The sequence below is a fragment of the Cupressus sempervirens genome, chromosome 2, assembly GCF_028749045.1.
Source record: "Cupressus sempervirens isolate cs-2001-9-10 chromosome 2, ASM2874904v1, whole genome shotgun sequence".
NCBI lineage: Eukaryota > Viridiplantae > Streptophyta > Pinopsida > Cupressales > Cupressaceae > Cupressus > Cupressus sempervirens.
In genome coordinates this window covers 168,327,143-168,334,778 of record NC_143119.1, presented here as the reverse complement: position 1 = coordinate 168,334,778, position 7,636 = coordinate 168,327,143, and positions in this window count along the sequence as shown.

Below are 7,636 nucleotides of genomic sequence, written 5' to 3'. Positions count from 1 at the left end.
TTAGGTGTCTATAGAAATCAATAGAAGTAATGAAGAAATAACAAAATATAATATGTCTAATATAAGGATGCTAAGGACAATCAACAATAGTAGAAGACTAAACAAGAAACAGAAGAAAACATAGAAAGATAAGAATAAGAAAGCAATAAGTGGGAAAGAAAAATTGTAAGAAAAGGAATTCATCTCTCAAGACAAAAAGCTCTTGGATAATATCAATAGCACTCTTGAAGAAATAGAAAAAAAATGTCTTTTCTATGATGAATCTCTAGAGCAAAGAAATTTTAAATGCATAAAAGAAATAATGGAAACTCCATTGCAAAAGATGGAAGAGCCTATGAAGGAGACCATGTAGACTCTAGAAAAGAGGCTATAAATCTATTCACCAAATTTTTGTAGACACCAACCACAACACAAGAATCACCTTTTTATAATATTAGTGAGCACAATGCAAGGGAGAAGGACCAATGTAAGATAAAAGGAATTATAATACAAGATTTTCATGACATCCTTGTTGGAAATATAGAGGGAATAATTGAGAGGGGGGTGAATTAGTTACCACAAAAACAAATCCACAAATCCTTTAGATATCTTATAAACAAGTTACTACTATCACTTGGTAGCCACACAGAATAAAATGATGTAACTCAATAGTTGTATTTTAACTTATTAAGCATTCACAAAGATTTAATATGTATGCATAAAAAAAATAACATCAACACAAGATACACCAGATTTAACATGGAAACCCAATATGGGAAAAACCACCAAGTAACTACCTATTGATTTTCACTCTTTTGAAGTGAGACTTGTTAGGAGCTAACCCTGTTAAAGGTTTCAAATCACACTATTAGGTGTGACCCTATTAGAGGATTTAAACACCCTGCTAGGAGTGATCTTGCTACAGGACTTTAGAACAATTCAATAGAACTATCCACCTTGTTAGAAAATTTACAAAAATGGTTGTTAAACTAACTCTGTTAAAAGATTTAGGAATCACTACTACAATGATGAAAAAATAATAATGAAGTGACCTGAATGAGATGCAACTAAACTTTGCTATTACAGATCTCTATTCTACTTCACTAGGTCCTTTTTGATCAAATACAACTTTATTACTCCTCAAGGATATTTGATCCTTCTTCAAAAATTTCTCACACCTTCCTCTTCACACAATCAACTCACTTGAATGCTCACTCATCACAATTAGAATCAACAACTAGACCTTTTATTAATAGATTAAAAATTGTCAAGTCAGCTCATTTACAAGTTACAATTACCAATAATCATTATATTAGTTAACTACAAACATTACATGAAAAAACTAAACTTTACTTCCCAAAACAATGCAAATCCTTCACTAGCTGACCCTACTTGGTAAACACTGCTCTAGAAATGATTTCCAGTGTTAACCAAGTGAAGCTCGGTAAACACTAAAAACTCTAAAAATTCTTTGGAGACCGAGTGAACTCGGTTAACACTAACTTTCCTTCACTGACCTTGTGAGCTTGGTAGAAATTAACTTCCACCACAAAATCCTTTGATGCCTAAGTGAGTTTGGTAGAAAATGTCTTAACAATGTAACTTCTTGAAACACTTGGTAGACTCTATAATTCGCTTTGCTAACAAACCGAGCTTGGTAGACTAAGTTTGATAACTAATATGACATTTATGTAACATCAAAGACAACACACAATTGAACAATTGTATCCAACAATCTCCCTTTTTGGCATTGATGGTAACACATGTCATAGAAAAATGAAATTTGAGAACAAGTCTTTTTTGATAGAACATTTCTCCCTCTTAGATTTTATGCCACAAAATTCTCAAATATATTAATCTCCCTTTGTGAAGGAATTACATAAAAAAAAAACTTTCCAAAAACAAATTCAAATTTTAGAAAGATATGATAGTACACTCTTTGTCTTTGACAACACATGCCAAAGACAACACAAACCAAATGATTAACAATGTACCTTAAGTATTGATTCATATGTAATGTTCCCATGATTATCCTACATCAACTAATAGTTCTTCAACTTGGTACCTGTTGATGCATCACTAAAACTTCATTTTACTGAGCTTTAGATAGGGAAATGACCCCTAACTTACCTCTTAGATAACATAATGCATCTTTAGGTAATGACTTGGTGAATATGTCAGCAATTTTTTCTTTTGTCTAAACATATTCCAATCTGATCTCCTTATCCTGCACCAATTCCCTAACAAAATGATATTTTATTGCAATGTGCTTGGTTTTGAATACATCACTAGATTTTTAGATATTCTAATTGCACTTGTATTATCAGCAAACATAACAAATGATTCTTTGATTTCCACTTTCATGCCTTCCAATAATTACTTGAACCAAATAATATTAGAATAGGTTGCTGCTACTACAACATACTCTGCTTCTACTATAGATTGGGAAGTGCAATTTTTCTTTTTACTTGTCCAAGAAACCAACCTCTTTGCAAGAAAGAATGCTCCTCCACTTGTACTTTTTCTATCATCAATGTTTCCTACCCAATATGCATTAGTAAACACTTTCAAGTCTAGATTACCTCTAAATTTGTACCACAATCCATAATCTTCAGTGCCTTTCAAGTATCTCATGATCCTTTTGATTGCCATCATGTGATTTTATCTTGGTTTTGCTGAAAACCTTGCTACAATACCAACTGCATGAGAAATATCTAGCCTTGTATGAACTACATACTATAGCTTTCCAATCATTGATCTATACAATGTCTGATCTACCTTTTTTGATTCATCATCCTCGGTAAGTTTTAGACTAGTGCACATAGGAGTTCCAACTAGTTTGCAATCCTCCATACCAAAAAAATTTAGTATCTCTTTGATGTATTTAGACTGAGTGATGTAGATACCATTCTTACTCTATTGAATTCGAAGAGCAACAAAGAATTTAATCTCACCAAACATTGACATCTCAAATTCCTTCTTGATTTGATCTGAAAATTCTTTTCATTGATCATTGTTTCCTATAAACGAATTATCATCCACAAATATTTCTAGCAAAAAAATCTTGTTATCTAGTCCTTCCTTGATATACAAGCTATTTTTATCATTAGTTCCTTGAAAACCAATCTGAATAAGATAGTTATGCAATCTTCCATACCATGCTCTAGGGGCTTGTTTTAGACCATATAATGCTTTGTGTAATTTGCTAACCATGTCCTTCTTGTCTGGATCAACAAAACCTTTAGGTTGCTCAATATAGACTTCTTCATCTAGTATACCATTGAGAAATGCTAATTTGACATCCATTTAATAAACCTTAAATCCTTTATATGCATCATATGCAAGTAGGGTCATAACACCTTCTAATCTTGCAATAGGGGCAAAATTTTCTCCATAGTCTATTCCTTCTTCTTGAGAGTAGCCTTTACATACTAGTCTAGCTTTGTTCCTTGACACCTTACCATCTTCATTCAACTTATTTTTGAATACCCACTTAGTTCCAATCATATTTTTATCTTTAGGCCTAGGTATAAGAGTCCATGTTTTGTTCTTCTCTATTTGCTCCATCTCTTCAGTCATAATCTCAATTCAACTTTCATTTTCTAATGCATCTTTGACACTTCTAGGTTCAAAATTAGAAAGTAAACAAGTACCTTTTAGCTTACTTCTTGTCATAGTACCTTCATATTTATCTCCAATAATTTAATCTAGTGCATGATGTCTCCTGACATACTTGGCTAATACAGGTTCCTTACGTTTTGAACAAATTGCATTGTCATCCTCTTGTACTTTAGCTTTAGGTTCTAGCTAATTTGACCATTGCTCGGGTCCTTTAGACTTAGTAGGCATTGGATCAATAGCATCTAAATTTGACTCAGGTTCCTATAGCTAGTTTGAACTTCTTGCAACTCGATGACTAAAGATTCAAGAGTAGAAGAGTCCTGATTGACAGATGTATTTGACACTATATCAGGTTCAATGAAAACAAATCTCTTGTAATCTTATGGTTTCTTTTTCCTTTCTTCTTTAGTGCTTTTTTCAAACTCATGAACTTTCACATGTACAGTTTCTATGACTTTGTGAGTAGACAAATTCAAACATCTATATGCTTTACTTTTGCAAGAATATCCCAAAAATATTCCTTCCTCACCCTTCACATGAAATTTACCTTTTCTAGATTCTTTTATAATATAACATTTTCTTCCAAATACTTTTAGGTAGCTTACATTGGGTTTATAGCCATACCATAACTTATAAGGGGTTTTGAATGAATTCTTCTTCAGTTGTACTTATTTCAAGGTATGAACTATAGTGTTAATAGCTTCCTTCTAGTATTTGATAGCAATGTTCTTTTCAATCATTAAAGTTCTTTCATAGTCCATGATAAATATGTTCCTCCTTTTAGCTATTCCATTTTTCTCGGGAGTTCCAGGGGCTGATACCTATCGTTTGATTCCCCTTTCAATGCAAAAGTTATTGAACACATGGGAGATGAATTTACACCTCTATCTGACCTCAAGCATTTTAGTCTTTTCCCAATTTCCTTTTCTACTCTAGCCAAATGCCATTTGAACTTCTCAAATGCTTCTAAATTCTCTCTCATATACATGAAAATCATCATTCTAGAATAATCATCAACAAAAAGAATGAAGAACTTTTCTTTTCTATAGTTTTCAATTCCAATAGGTCCACACAAGTTAGTATGCACAATTTCCAAAACTTCTTCAGATTGATAGTTCTTAATTTTAAAGCTATTTTTTCCCATCTTACCAATCTAACAATTCTTAGATAGACCAACATCATGTTTTTTAATACTAGGAATGCCTCTTACTTTTCTGAATTTGCTTATTTTCACTAGATTATCAAAATTTAGATGACATAACCTTTTGTGCCATAACCAACTCTCCTCAACTTGAGCAATAAAACTTGAACATCCACCAATTTCAAGATAGAACAAGTTACCATTTGTTTGTATGCCAGATCCAATCAGCTTTCCTTTGTCACCCAACAGTCTTGCTTTACCATGCATGAATTCTACCTTGAATCCAATATTGATTAGCTATGCCCCACTCAATAGATTATGTTTTAGACCTTCAACCCAATAGGATATATCACATACAAGCTCTTTGGTTAGTGAGATTCTTCCTCTTCCTTTTATGCAACAAGGTTCATTATTACCAAACCTCACACTACCACCATCATAGTTTTCAAAATATTCAAACATTATTTTATCACTAGTCATATGATGAGAGCAACCACTATCTATGATCCATGTATCATTTTTTCACACATGAGAGATAAGTGCCATTTTATCTCCCTCATCATTATATGGTTCATCTTTCATAGCTATGTAAAAAATTTCATCTTCACCATCATCAGAATCATTAGAATCCTTAGCCATGAAACATGATTCCTTAACTTTGTCCTTGAATGATTTGAAATCTTTCTTTTCATTGCATTTGTGACCTTTCTTATCATCCTTGTTTTGCTTGTTTGGGCACCTAGCAACAATATGACCAATTTTCTCACATGAAAATTAGAATAGAGGAACCCTACCTTTGTATTTCCCTTTGCCTTTAGAATATTTCCTTGCAAGCATAGCTTCAACCACCTCAAGATCACTATCAGAACTCTGTTCTGATTCTTCTTCACTTTCTGAATGAGAATCCTTTATCTTGTTGCCTTTTTCTTTGAGTGAAAGCTTGGCTTCAAATGCTGATTCAATGTTCTTTGAAGTTGAAACATAGTTGTAATAGTTATCTAGTTCAAATGTAGTCAATCTTCCTACTATGGCCTCTAAATTTATCTTATGATTTGCTTCACATCTTCTTTCTTGAATTGCAAAAATTGTAATTGCATAAATAGGAAGTAATGTTCTAATAAATTTACTTACAACTATTTCCTTCTCAATGTCTCCTCCAGAAGCCTTGATTGCCCTGACAACTACTTTGACTCTTTCAACATATTTGGCAATGTTTTCATCCTCTCTCATCCTCATCTAATCAAATTGTCATCTTAGACTTTCTACTTTGGCTCTTCTCACATTTTCATCACCTCCATAGATATCCATCCACTTGTTCCACATTTCAAAGCCAGTTTTGCATTCCTTAACATCATCAAATTCCTCATAGCTTAGGGCAGATGCAATGTCTATCATCATGGTCTTATGAGTCTTCTTCTCAACAATGTCATTAGTAAATAATGTAGTAGAAGGAGTTACATATGCTTGATCAAGATATTTCAATCTGGTATCTCCAATGGAAGCTAGATGGGGTCTAATGAGACCTTGCCATGCTAAAATGTTATTCCTATTAACCCTTGGAATTTTTGTCTTGTAAGACATCCTGATCATTAGATTAGATCCCTAAAATCCTTCCTAAAAGCACCAAAAGCTCTGATACCAATTGTTGGAAATATATATGGAGTAACTGAGAGGGGAGGTGAATCAGTTACCACAAAAACAAATCCACAGATCCATTAGATGTCTTATAAACTAGTTACTATTGTCGCTCGATAGCCACATAGAAAAAAATGTTGTAACTTGGTAGATGTATGTTAAATTATTAAGCATTCAAAAAGATTTAACATGCATGCATAAAAGAAATAAAATCAACCAAAGAGACAACAACTTTAACATGGAAACCCAATTTGAGAAAAAGTACCAAGTAACTAGCTATTGATTTTCACTCTTCTGAAGTGAGCCCTGTTAGGAGCCAACCCTGTTAAAGGTTGCAAAACACACTATTAGGTATGACCCTATTAGAGGATTTAAACACCCTACTAGAAGTGGCCTTGCTAGAGGACTTTAGAAAAATTCAATAGAACTATCCACCTTGTTTTAGGATTTACAAAAATGGTTGTTAAACCAACTCTATTAAGAGATTTAGGAATCACTATTACAATGATGAAAAAGTAACAATAAAGTGATTTGAATGAGATGCAACTAAACTTTGCTAATACAAATCTCTATTATGCTTCACTAGATCCTTTCTAATCAAATACAACTTTTCTACTCCTAAAGGATATTTGATCCTTCTTCAAAATTTTCTCACACCTTCCTCTTCATATAATCAACTCACTTGCATGCTCGCTCATCACAATTAGAATCCACAACTTGACCTTTTTATTTATGCATTACAAATTGTCAAGTCAACTCATTTACAAGTTACAATTATCAATAATCATTACATCAGTTGGCTACAAACATTACATGAAACAATTAAACTTTATCTCCCAAAATAATGAAATCCTTCATTAGCTGACCCTACTTGGTAAACACTAATCCACAAATGATTTCCACTGTTAACCAAGTGAAGCTCAGTAAACACTACAAACTTGGTACAAACTAACTATCCTTTGCTAAGCTTGTGAGCTTGGTAGAAACTAACTTCTACCACAGAATCTTTTGTTGCCTGAGTGAACTCAATAGAAACTATCTTCATAGTATAAGTTCTAGAAATGCTTGGTAGACTCTATAATTCACTTTGCTAGCCAACTGAGCTTGATAGACTCTATCTGATAACTGATATGACATTTGTGTAACATCAAAGACAACACATAATTGAACTATTGTATCCAACATTCTTGAATAATGATTCATCAAAGAATAAAGATATGGAAATGATATTTTTAGATGAGGCAAAGAAAGATAATTTGG